Source organism: Dama dama, chromosome 20 (assembly GCF_033118175.1).
Source record: "Dama dama isolate Ldn47 chromosome 20, ASM3311817v1, whole genome shotgun sequence".
Lineage (NCBI taxonomy): Eukaryota > Metazoa > Chordata > Mammalia > Artiodactyla > Cervidae > Dama > Dama dama.
Window position 1 is genome coordinate 13,315,114 of NC_083700.1, and position 13,407 is coordinate 13,328,520.

Consider the following 13,407-nt stretch of genomic DNA (forward strand, 5'->3'; position numbering starts at 1 on the left):
CTAACTGGTCCATTGTATCATTTAAAGTTTGTGTTTCCTTGCTAATTTTCTGTTTAGTTGATCTATCCATAGGTGTGAGTGGGGTATTAAAGTCTTCCACTATTATTGTGTTACTGTTAATGTCCCCTTTCATACTTGTCAGCATTTGCCTTATATATTACGGTGCTCCTATGTTGGTTGCATATATATTTATAATTGTTGTATCTTCTTCTTGGATTGACCCTTTGATCGTTATGTAGTGTCCTTCTTTGTCTCTTTTCATGGCGTATATTTCAAAGTCTATTTTATCTGATATGAGTATTGCTACTCCTGCTTTCTTTTGGTCTTCATTTGCATGAAATATCTTTTTCCAGCCCTTCACTTTCGGTCGTATCTGTCCCTTGTTTTGAGGTGGGTCTTTTGTAGGCAGCATATATAGGGGTCTTATTTTTGTATCCATTCAGCCAGACTTTGTCTTTTGGTTGGGGCATTCAACTCATTTACATTTAAGGTAATTATTGATAAGTATGATCCCATTGCCATTTACTTTGTTGTTTTGGGTTCGAGTTTATAAACTTTTTCTATGTTTCATGTCTAGAGAGGATCCTTTAGCATTTGTTGAAGGGCTGGTTTGGTGATACTGAATTCTCTCAGCTTTTGCTTGTCTGTAAAGCTTTTGATTTCTCCTTCATATTTGAATGAGATCCTTGCTGGGTACAGTAATCTGGGTTGTAGGTTTTTCTCTTTAATCACTTTAAGTATGTCCTGCCATTCCCTTGTGGCCTGAAGAATTTCTATTGAAAGATCAGCTGTTATCCTTATGGGAATCCCCTTGTTTGTTATTTGTTGTTTTTCCCTTGATGTTCAAGGCCTTTCTTTTTGTCTTTTTCTTCTGGGACTCCTGTGATTCTAATGTTGGGGCATTTGAAATTGTCCCAGATGTCTCTGAGATTTTCTTCATTTCTTTAATTCTTTTTTCTTTTTTCCTCTCTGCTTAATTTATTTCCACCATTCTATCTTCCACTTCACTTATCCTATCTTCTGCCTTAGTTATTCTACTGTCGATTCCCTCCAGAGTGTTTTTTACCTCAGTTACTGCATTATTCATTGATTGACTCTTTTTTATTTCTTCTAGGTCTTTGTTAAACATTTCTTGCATCTTCTCAGTCCTCGTCTCCAGACTATTTATCTGTAACTCCATTTTGTTTTCAAGATTTTGGATCATTCTTACTATCATTATTCTGAATCCTATTTCAGGTAGACTCCCTATCTCCTCCTCGTTTGTTTGGTTTGGTGGGCATTTATCGTGTTCCTTTACCTGCTGAATATTTCTCTGCCTTTTCATCTTGTTTAGATTGCTGTGTTTGGGGTGGCCTTTTTGTATGCTGAAAGTTTGTGGTCCATCTTTATTGCGGAGGTTCCTCCTTGTGGGTGGGGTGGACGAATGGCTTTTCAAGGTTTCCTGGTTAGGGAAGTTTGTGTCGGTGTTCTGGTGGGTGGAGCTGGATCTCTTCTCTCTGGAGTGCAATGAAGTGTCCAGTAGTGAGTTTTGAGGTGTCTATGGGTTTTGTGTGACTTTGAGCAGCCGGTATCTTAATGCTTGGGGCTGTGTTCCTGCATTGCTGGAGAATTAGCTTGGTATGTTTTGCTCTGGAACTTGTTGGCTCTTCAGTGGAGCTTGGTTTCAGTGTAGGTGTGGAGGCTTTTGGATGAGCCCTTGTCAATTAATGTTCCCTGGAGTCAGGAGTTTTCTGGTGTTCTCAAGTTTTGGATTTAAGCCTCCTGCCTCTGATTTTCAGTCTTATTCTTACAGTAACCTCAAGACTTCTACATCCATACTGCACTGATGGTAAAACATCTAGGTTAATGGAGAAAAGATTCTCCACAGTGCGGGACTCCAAGAGAGGTTTTCAGAGTTACATGGAGAAGAGAAGAGAAGAGGGAGGAGGGAGATAAAGGTGACCAGAAGGAGAAGATGGGGAATCAAAAGGGAAGAGCACAACATAGCCAGTAATCAATATCCTATGAGCTCTCCACAGCCTGAAACACCCAGAGAGGTTCAGAGAATTACATAGAGAAGAGAAGAGGGAGGCAGGAGATAGGGGTGACCAGGAGGAGAAGAGGGGGAGTCAAAAGGAGAGAGACAGATCTAGCCAGTAATCAGTTCCCTACGTGTTCTCCACAGCCCAGAATACCCAAAGAGATTCACAGCGATGGGTAGAGAAGAGAAGGGGGAGGGAGGAGATAGAGGTGACCTGAGGGAGAAATAGGACAGTCAAATCGGGAAGAGGGCAATCAAGCCAGTAATCACCTCCTAAGTAAAAATGGGTACTGAAGATTGGATTCTTAAAGGTACAAAATTGATAACAAATACCAAAAAGCAAGATTAAAAATCTGGAGTAGAGGTTAGACTCTCAAAAATACAATATTAAAAACAGAAAACAAAATCATAAAAATTATTAAAAATATATGTGAAATTTGCTTTAAAAATAGGGTCTTTTTTTGCAAGGTAATAGTAGGTTATAAAAATGAAAATTAAAGGAGTAATAAAGGGCTTAATTTTTTTTTTTTTTAATTAATGATAATAGTGAAACATATCTAGGACTTTCTCTGGAGCTGTTGCAGGCAGTGCAGGGTCAGTTCAGTTTCAGATAGTTCCTTGATCCAGCTTATACTTCTCAAGATCTATAGGCCCCTTCCAGTGTAGTCGGTGCTAACCACAGGGTTTTAATCTGTTGTAACTGTCACTTCCCAAGCGGTTCCCTCTGTTTATTTTGGCTTCTTCTGTTTGCAAATCTCTTCCGTGTCTAATTTCCTCCCTGACACAAGGGGGCGAGGGTGGTCAGTTATTTAGGCTCACTTGTTCAGTCATGCTGTGGTGAGGCAGGAACACTGCAAACATCACTGGCGTGTGTGGGGAGCGCTCACAGTGTCTCCGCCACACTGGGTTTGCCCCCACTCACGGCATGTGTGCTTTCCCGGTCTACACTGCTCAGGCTCCAGGTTGCTCTGCAGGGGGACTGTCTAAAGCAGGCCCTGGATTGCGTGCACTTCCCAGGTCTAAGCCACTCAGGTTCAGGTTCTTGGGTACTCCACAAAGGCACAAACTTGGTTGGGCTGCGTTTTGTGCCCTTCCCAGGTCTGAGCAGCTCAGGTGACCAGGTGCTTGATGATCACACACTCCCCAGGTGTGTGTGGGGGGGTGGGGGGATGCATCGTATCCCCTCCCTGGTCCCAGCCACTCGGTTTCCTGGGTGCGCAGTGGGAGTGCTGTCTCAGGTGTGCTGTGTGTCTCCTCTGGGGAGCTCATCTCTGGCTGCAACCCTCCTGGCGTATGTCAACCATCTAGGATCCCAGGAAGACTTGGTTAGCAACTGGGAGCCTGCTCGCAGTTTGGTAGAGGATGCCATCTCTGGGGCAGAGATTGCCACTCGCTGGCTCTGGCTGTTGCCTGCCTGCCTCTCTGCCTCCAGTGGGGGATGGGCCGGTCCCCAGCTGGCTAGCTCTCTTCTGGTATTCGCTCACTCCTTTGTTCTGTGAGCGAGCCCGGAAGTGCCTTAGGTTAGAGCTTTTCGCAGGAAAGTTCTCTCTCTCTCTCTCTTTTTTTTTTTTTTTTTCTTTTTTCTCTCTCTCTGTCTATCCCACGGTTTTGGTTGGTATCTCCCTCAGATTGTCCTTGGGGCATTTAGGTCTGATCCTTACCCTAAGCAATGCAGCCTGCGCCTCCCTGTTCAGCCCCCACTTGCTGGTGGCAGATGTGAGTGCCTGGACTACTTCTCCACTGGGAGTTGTGGTTAGGCATGTAATCTGTGGGTTTTATTTATTTATTTTTTCCTCCCAATTATATTGCCCCCTAAAATTCCAAAACTCCCCACAGACCCACCAGTGAGAGGGTTTCCTGGTGTTTGGAAACTTCTCCTCCTTCACAACACCCTCCCCAGGATGGATCTCCATCCCAAACTCTTTTGTCTCTCTTTTTACCTTTTATATTTTGTCCTACTTCCTTTTGAAGGCAATGGGCTACCTTTCTGGGTGCCTGGTGTCCTCTGCCAGTGTTCAGAAGTTGTTTTGAGGAATTTTCTCAGTGTTCAAATGGTCTTTCAATGAATTTGTGGGATAGAAAGTGGTCGCCCTGTCCTATTCCTCCAACATCTTAGGACTGCCTCCCCAGATTGATTATATTCTTTGCAGTCAAAGATGGAGAAGCTCTCTACAGTCAGCAAAAACAAGACTGGGAACTGACTGTGGCTCTGATCCTGAACTCCTTATTGCCAAATTCCGACTTTAATTGAAAAAAGTAGAGAAAACCACTAGACCATTCATGTATGACCTAAATCAAATCCCTTAAGATTATACAATGGAAGTGAGAAATAGATTTAAAGGACTAGAGCTGATAGACAAATTACCTGATGAACTATGGATGGAGATTCACGACATTGTATAGGAGACAGGGATCAAGACCATCCCCAAGAAAAAGAAATACAAAAAGCAAAATGGCTGTCTGAGGAGGCCTTACAAATAGCTGTGAAAAGAAGAGAAGCAAAAAACAAAGGAGAAAAGGAAAGATATACCCATCTGAATGCAGAGTTACAAAGAATAGCAAGGAGAGACAAGAAAGCCTTCCTCAGTGATCAGTGCAAAGAAATAGTGGAAAACAATAGAATGGGAAAAACTAAAGATCTCTTCAAGAAAATTAGAGATACCAAGGAAACATTTCATGCAAAGAAGATCACAATAAAGAACAGAAATAGTATGGACCTAACAGAAGCAGAAGATATTAAGAAGAGGTGGCAAGAATACACAGAACTGTAAAAAAAAGATCTTCACAACCCAGATAATCATGATGGTGTGATCACTCACCTAGAGCCAGACATCCTGGAATGTGAAGTCAAGTGGGTCTTAGGAAGCCTCACTATGAACAAAGCTAGTGGATGTGATGGAATTCCAGTTGAGCTATTTCAAATCTTAAAAGGTAATGCTGTGAAAGTGCTGCACTCAATATGCCAGCAAATTTGGAAAACTCAGCAGTGGCCACAGGACTAGAAAAGATCAGTTTTCATTCCAAGCCCAGAGAAAGGCAGAGCCAAAAAATGCTCAAACTACCACACAATTGCACTCATGTAACATGCTAGTAAAATAATGCTCAAAATTCTCCAAGCCAGGCTTCAACAATACGTGAACCGTGAATGTCCAGATGTTCAAACTGGTTTTAGAAAAGGCAGAGAAACCAGGGATCAAATTGCCAACATCCACTGGATTATTGAAAAAACAAGAGAGTTCCAGAAAAATATCTATGTCTGCTTTATTGACTATGCCAAAGCCTTTGATTATGTGGATCAAAACAAACTGTGGCAAATTCTGAAAAAGATGGGAGTACCAGACCATCTGACTTGCCTCTTGAGAAATCTGTATGCAGGTCAAGAAGCAAATATTAGAATTGGACATGGAACACATGACTAGTTCAAATAGGAAAAGGAGTATGTTAACGCTATATATTGTCACCCTGCTTATTTAACTTATATGCAGAGTACATCATGAGAAATGCTGGGCTGGATGAAACACAAGCTGGAATCAAGATTGCCAGGAGAAATATCAATAACCTTAGATATGTAGATGACACCACCCTTATGGCAGAAAGTGAAGAAGAACTGAATAGACTCTTGATGAAAGTGAAAGAGTAGAGTGAAAAAGTTGGCTTAAAACTCAACATTCAGAAAACTAAGATCATGGCATCAATTCATGGCAAATAGATGGGGAAACAATGGAAACAGTGGCAAATTTTACTTTCTTGGGTTCCAAAATCACTGCAGATGTTGACTGCAGCCATGAAATTAAAAGACGCTTACTCCTTGGAAGGAAAGTTATGACCAACATAGACAGCATATTAAAAAGCAGAAATGTTAACTTTGTCAACAAAGGTCCATCTAGTCAAGGCTATGGTTTTTCCAGTAATCATGTATGGATGTGAGAGTTGGACTATGTGCTGAGTGCTGAAGAATTGATGCTTTTGAACTGTGGTGTTGGAGAGGACTCTTTAGAATCCCTTGGACTGCAAGGAGATCCAACCAGTCCATCCTAAAGATCAGTCCTGAGTGTTCATTGGAAGGACTGATGTTGAAGCTGAAACTCCAATTCTTTGGCCACCTGAAGCAAAGAGCTGACTCATTTGAAAAGACCCTGATGCTGGGAAAGATTGAAGGTGGGAGGAGAAGGGGACGACAGAGGATGAGATGGTTGGATGGTATCACCGACTCAATGGACACGAGTTTGGGTGATGGACAGGGAGGCCTGACATGCTGCAGTCCATGGGGTTGCAGGGAGTCAGACACGACTGAGCAACTGAACTGAACTCTAAATAACAATACCAATGAAAAGCAGATCAAAGAAACAATTTCCAACATGGAGTCAAAATCAGTTCTTCTCTGCAACAATTACCCCTTCTCTGCAACAGTTACCCACTGTCAAAGTCCATTCCACAATCTTGTGGAAAAAAGGGGTGATGACCATTCTGCTTTGTCAGATAGATCTTTCTGGGGGTGTCTGCCATTGATGACAATGTTCCAAATGTAGATTTGTCTTCTTTTTGTTCCTCTTTGGAAAGTGTCTACTTTACACCTGTAGACCTACTAGATCAAGTCTGTTCACTCAAGGCTTGATATTTCTAACAAGTTTTGCTACCTGTCCCTAAACCACTCTGAATAATTAGGGCCTACTTTCCACCTTCTTCTTTCTGTTTAAACACTTAGGGAAAAACTTTCACACCAATAGGCTTCCAGAGTTAGATAATAAGAATGGTCAGAGGCAAGTTTGGAGGTTCATCAAAAATTAAAATTAGACCTGCCTTATGATCTGGCAGTCCAACTCCTGGGCATGTACCCAGACAAAACTCTAATCCAAAAAGACACCATGCACCTCTATATTCAGAGTAGCACTACCTACAATAGCCAAGATAAAGAAACAACCTAAATGTCCATCAACAGATGAATGAATAAAGATGTGGTACACGTATATAATGAAACACTACTTGACCATAAAAAGAGAATGAAATAATGCAATTTGCAGCAACATGGATGGCCCTACAGTTTATCATACTGAGTGAAGTAAGTCAGAAAGAGAAAGAGAAATACAATGTGATATCTCTTCTGTGTGGAATCTGAAGTATGACACAAATGAATTTATCTACAAAACAGAAACAGACTCTCAAGCATACAAAATAGATTTGTGATTGCCAAGGGGGAGATAGAGTAGGGAGGGATGGATTGGGAGTTTGGGATTAGCAAATGCAAACTACTGTTTATAGAATGGATAAACAAGGTCTTGTTGAATATCACAGGGAACTATATTCAATAAACCATGATATAAGTGATATAATGATATAAACTGTATTCAATAGACCATGATTCCATGTGACAAACCATTATGGAAAAGAATATGAAAAGTAATATGAAATATATATTAATATATATTAATTTATATATAGCAATTAATATTTTAATATATTATAAATAAATAAAATTTATAATATGAAAAATATGTTCCTTTTCATATTCTTTTATATATTATTGTGTGTGTATATATATATATATATATATATATAACTGAATCACACTGCTCTAGAGCAGAAATTCACACAACATTGGAAATCAATTATACTTCAGTAAACATTTTTTTAAAAAGAGTGGTCAAAGGAAAATTGCATCTGTTTCAACTCAAAGAAATCACTAAATAACTAGGAAAGTGCAAAATTTCTTCCCCAAGTGAGACTTCTAACCAGACAAGCATCAGATACCTCAACACAACACAGATGGCAGAAAGAAAAAGAGTTTTAGAAGACTGTAAATTTGGTGCAAATTCAACACAGGCTTTTACTGAGGGCACAGTGCATGCAGGTAAGACAATTTGACAAGGATACAAATAGTAAAAAGACATGGATGTTGCTCTCAAAAAGCTTAAAAATTAAAAGAGAAAAGGAACTTAAATAGCCACAACAAAATGTCTAAAGTGAGGAAAAGATTTAGCAAAATCCAGTTAAATTGTGATGGCACTTTAGATGAGGCAGAGACAGCTCCCGCATGAGAATCAGGGAAGGTCTTCTTCAAGAAGTGACATCTGAAATAATAAGCCTGACAGTCTATTCACATTTGAATGCATGAGGGGCCCTTGAACTTAATTCCATTCAGAATTTAAATTATGAATTTTAAGGCCTTATAACACAGGATAGAAAAATAATTCTGCAAAATTACATTTAGCTTATATTGATCATTAAGTAGAAATAAACAATAACCAAAACAGGTATACAAGGAGAGTGGAAAGGTCATCATCACTGTACTATGTTTACATGTGTCCTGAGCTCTTGAGCTGCTGGGATCTCTTTCCAAAGGGAGAAGAGTGCTTGGGTGTTCACAGTGTGTCCTGATGAGAATAGAGATGGAAGCCATTCTACGTGGGAAGGAGGTGAGAAGGAAGGGGCTGGGAGGTGAGAAGGAAGGGGCTGGGACGTGAGAAGGAAGGGGCTGGGACGTGAGAAGGAAGGTGATGGGAGGAGGAAAACTGAGAAAAGAGAGAGGGAAAAAAACAAGCAAGTGGAGACTAGGGGAAAGAGTAGGAAAAATGGACACAAAAACCCACCAGTGCTTCCTAAGCCAAAATGCAAGACCTATTAGGAGTACCAGGGGCACAATCACGGCCAAGATGATCCAACCCACAGAGCAGTGATGATCTATGGGTGGATGTGCACACAAGGGTGTCCTCTCAAACCCACCCGCTGTTTTACTGCATTTCTGTGCTCTGCATTTGCTACTCAAGTATCTGCCTCAACAATCTCCTTCTTCCCTATTTCCTCTCTTATCCCTCCTCAGAGATGACTCCATCTAACCTCCACACCTTCCTATATCTATGAGGCTCTCATTTTCAACTCCCATATTTCTTATTTTTATTCCTTTTGGGTCTGGGCTGCCTAGAATCCCCAGTTTTTCACCTGGCTCTCCTGCTCTGCCTGAGGACCACCTATTCCCAGTCCAGCAGGGCCCCAGTTCTTCCTCACCCCAGTAGAGGATGATGTCCTGGCCTCCTAGACTGCTGTGTCTCACCCGGCAGCTCAGGCCGGATGCCTCACTGGCTTCCACATCCAAAGAAACCTGAAGATACCACGTCCCATCAGCGTTAGGTGAGACGTCACTTCTCTGAGTGCCCTGTTGCTCCTGCTCACCCCGCATCCACATCACCCAAATGGGCTTCGGGTAGAAGCCAGAGATATGACAAACCAGCATCAGACGGCCAGGGCCAGGGCTGGGGCCAGGAGACAGCCAGGCCTCCAGTCATACTGCAGAGGACAGGGAAGATCGTCAGATGAGGACTCTAGTACAGACTCAGAGGTTCAGAGCTTCATGTCAGTTTAATGGACATACTTTTCCCACCGGTAGCGGTCGTCACCCATTAACCCCTCCCCCACTTGGCTCCTTGTTAGGAAGAGGAGAAGGTGTGATTTTAGAACAAAAAAATTGTGGAAGGAAGGTGCATCATCTCTGGAGATATGCCTTTCCTGCCTCAAGAAGACCCAAGAGGAAACATGGGCAGATGTCACTCAGCAGCTTATGTATTTCCTGGGTGTGTTCATAAAGGCTGAAGTCTGCTGACCCACATGACTTGTCTGGAAGCTCAGCAGTTCTGATCCTTGATAAGCAAACCACACAAAGTCTATTGAGGCTTAACCAGCATACAACTCACAGCCTTCTGTTATCTGTATTTCAAAGGGATCTAGGGACGAGGAGTTACCAGAGAGAAGAGGACATTAAAAGGAAAAAGTGAATCAAAAGATGATGCAAGCAGAAAGAAGAAGTTTAGAAGATTTGAGGATATGAAGCAAGATTGGCTTGATAAAAGTTCAAAGAAAAGGAAATTGGTGATAGTTAGAGATTGAGGAAGAGATGAATGGCATGAGGAGAAAAGTGTTTGAAAAAGGCAATATAAAAGATGTGGATTTTTTTTCCATTTATTTTTATTAGTTGGGGGCTAATTACTTTACAATATTGTAGTGGTTTTTGCCATACATTGACATGAATCAGCCATGGATTCACATGTATTCCCCATCCCGGTCTCCCCTCCTCCCTCCCTCCCCACCCCATCCCTCTGGGTCTTCCCAGTGCACCAGCCCTGAGCACTTGTCTCATGCATCCAACCTGGGCTGGTGGTCTGTTTCACCCTTGATAGTATACTTGTTTCAACACTGTTCTCTCAGAACATTCCACCCTCGCCTTCTCCCACAGAGTCCAAAAGTCTGTTCTGTACATCTGTGTCTCTTTTTCTGTTTTGCATATTGGGTTATCGTTACCATCTTTCTAAATTCCATATATATGCGTTAGTATACCGTATTGGTGTTTATCTTTCTGGCTTACTTCACTCTGTATAATGGGCTCCAGTTTCATCCATCTCATTAGAACTGATTCAAATGAATTCTTTTTAATGGCTGAGTAATATTCCATGGTGTATATGTACCACAGCTTCCTTATCCATTCGTCTGCTGATGGGCATCTAGGTTGCTTCCATGTCCTGGCTATTATAAACAGTGCTGTGATGAACATTGGGGTGCACATGTCTCTTTCAGATCTGGTTTCCTCAGTGTGTATGCCCAGGAGTGGGATTGCTGGGTCATATGGCAGTTCTATTTCCAGTTTTTTAAGGATGTGGATAATAGATAATAATATAATGAGGAAGGAGTGAGTGGAATGCAATAGGTTATATTGAGTGTGTAAATAGAGATTGCTGAAGAGATTGAATGGGAAAGAAAGTCACACTTTAAGGAGTCCATCATAGAGTGGGGAAACTGAAGGTATCTAGTCAGAGTCGAGTGAAAGGGGCTGTCACAGGTGACCACTGATGGAATATAATAAACCACAAGCCTGCAGTCAATAAGAGGGAAATGTATAAGTAAGTAGCAGAAGTCTTGAGCATTATTGAAAGACAGGGTCTGGATTACACCCCTTGCCCAGCTGCTGTTCTATGGTAGGGTTCTATGGTAAGGTTCAGAATTGATTGGAAATTGATTGGAGGATGTATATTAGAGAAATAAGAAACTCAGAGATACACGCACACACACACCTCTCACTGTATCCCCAATCCCTATTGAGGGAACTGAACTTACATTCAAGTTGCCATTGATTGGCATTGTTGTGAAATACCTGCAAAACTATAGTAAATCTCCTGTGAGATACACTTTGCAGTTCCATTAACTCCTCATTGTTGAAGTTGCCCTTGGACCAAGGCCATAGGTAAATGATTGTGTGAGAGCTGCTTTTCCAGCCATGAGTCTGCAAGTCACCCAACTAAGCTGAGCCCAGATTTTGTACCCAGGAATGGTTGTAAAATGATAAAATCTAAATGAATTAGAAAGAGATTGGTTCCTGGAAGCCTGTGGGAAAAGAACAAAGAGAATGAGAAGGGACACTGGGAAGGAGAGAGAATGGAGAAAGAAAGGTACCAAAGAGGGGAAACTTGGTATATAATAGAAAAGGCAATCCATAGATACCTCAGTGGACATTTGGCTGCCCCAGGGTCCCAAGAGTTAGTTATATGCAACCTTCAAGAGAGCACAGAGGTGTGGGATGTTCTGAGAGAATAGCACTGAAACAAGTATACTATCAAGGGTGAAACAGACCACCTGCCCAGGTTGGATGCATGAGACAAGTGCTCAGGGCTGGTGCAGTGGGAAGACCCAGAGGGATGGGATGGGGAGCGAGGCGGGAGGGGGGATCGGGATAGGGAACACATGTAAATCCATGGCTGATTCATGTCAATGTATGGCAAAAACCACTACAATATTGTAAAGTAATTAGCCTCAAACTAATAAAAATAAATGAAAAAAAGAGAGAGAGAGAGAGAGCACAGAGAACTGGAGTCAAGGATACTTAGAATGGAAATGAGCTGATAACTCTCTATCTCCATCTTGGGGAAATCATTACACATGCACACAAGTGCGCATGTGCATGCACACACACGCACACACACACACAGACACACACACACACACACACACCTTCCTGGATAAGAGCTCTTACCCTCTTCATTGTCACCACCTGGGAGGAGAGTAAGGAACAATGAAAGTTGCAGAAACAGCATCTCATTCGCAGATGTTCTTTCTCACAGAAAAGTAGGTCTTTGATTTCTGTTCTAAACAAACCCACCCCAAAACACCTCTGCTCTGACTTCCTCTTCCTGCCAACAAGCAAACCTTTCCTTTAGTCACTGACTGAAAAAAGAAAGCTTGCTCCTTCCCTAAGCTCTGGACCACATACTCAGATATTCATTTCCCTTCCAGTTCTGATACTCCTCTCTGGATTCCAGTTTCTCTCTTTGTCACCAACATCCATTCTGCTCACCTTTCTGTAATTTAACTGCTATGGGCCAAATCTTAAATGGTGTTGGAAAGCCATTGTATTTGTAAGGCCTCTTTTCTCATTCATACAATAAATGAATGAAACTAAATGTCTTCTTAGCATCATGTCTAATACTCTCTTGCCCCTGCTCATTTCCATCAGTCTTTCTCTTGCTTTTCTGAATATTTCCTCAAATATTCTCTTCCTCTTTCTCACCTTCACCCCACCTCACTCATATCTCTGACTTTTCTTGGCTCCTTTATTAGCGTTTTCAGAATCCCCTATGAGTTCTCTGAGAAACAGTATAAACTGACACATATTATTCATTATTCTTAGGGAATAGCCAGTAGCCATCACAAAGACCACAGGAATATTGTAACATTCTGTTTGTTTCAAACAAATCCTCTGTTTGACCTGTATTGAAATATATTCACTCACCAAAGAATCACTTAGCATCTGAAACCAAGCATCTGTTACACCTGTGAATTGTGTTATGTAGTGGCTGAAAATACAATTACTTTATTCAAGGATGTTTTAAATTTCTTGGGAGAAAAAACGTCTAAAACAAGAATTGTAAATCTTGGCATGCTGAGACTTATTATAAAGTATAAACTCTAAACAAACAATAACAAAGGAAAAAAAAAAGCCTCCTTGAAACATTTGCCAAAATGGTGGCCCTTAACTCTTTTGTCGACCCAACAGGATCTTGTCTTCAGAGGTTGCCTTGAGGTATTAGATCTATAGCCTGCTTAACAAATTGTTTTCACTGAGTAAATTTGAAGATATGATGGACTTTGTTCAATGAGTCATGAATTGGGCAGCATTCTATCTAGCAGCTGGAAGGTTACACAGAGAAATAGTATAAAATGGAAGGTTTTTATAAGGAGAAAGGTTTTGCAGGGGAGAAATTTTCAAAAAAAAAAAAAGAAAGTTATTTTAAGGCAGGACAGATTTTTGAGGGGAAGGGAATGGCAAGAATTTTATCATGTAGATTGCATCTTCTTCCTCTGGAGGATAAAGAGGGCCTACCTGGAAGATTATCTCATCGGTGCCAACT

General features: G+C 41.4%; 1 pseudogene; it reads right to left on the reverse strand.

Moving 5' to 3' along the window:
- Positions 1–8,849: 8,849 nt before the first annotated feature.
- Positions 8,850–12,041, reverse strand: LOC133074470 (T-cell surface glycoprotein CD1a-like; annotated as a pseudogene).
- Between the last annotated feature and the right edge of the window lie 1,366 nt (positions 12,042–13,407).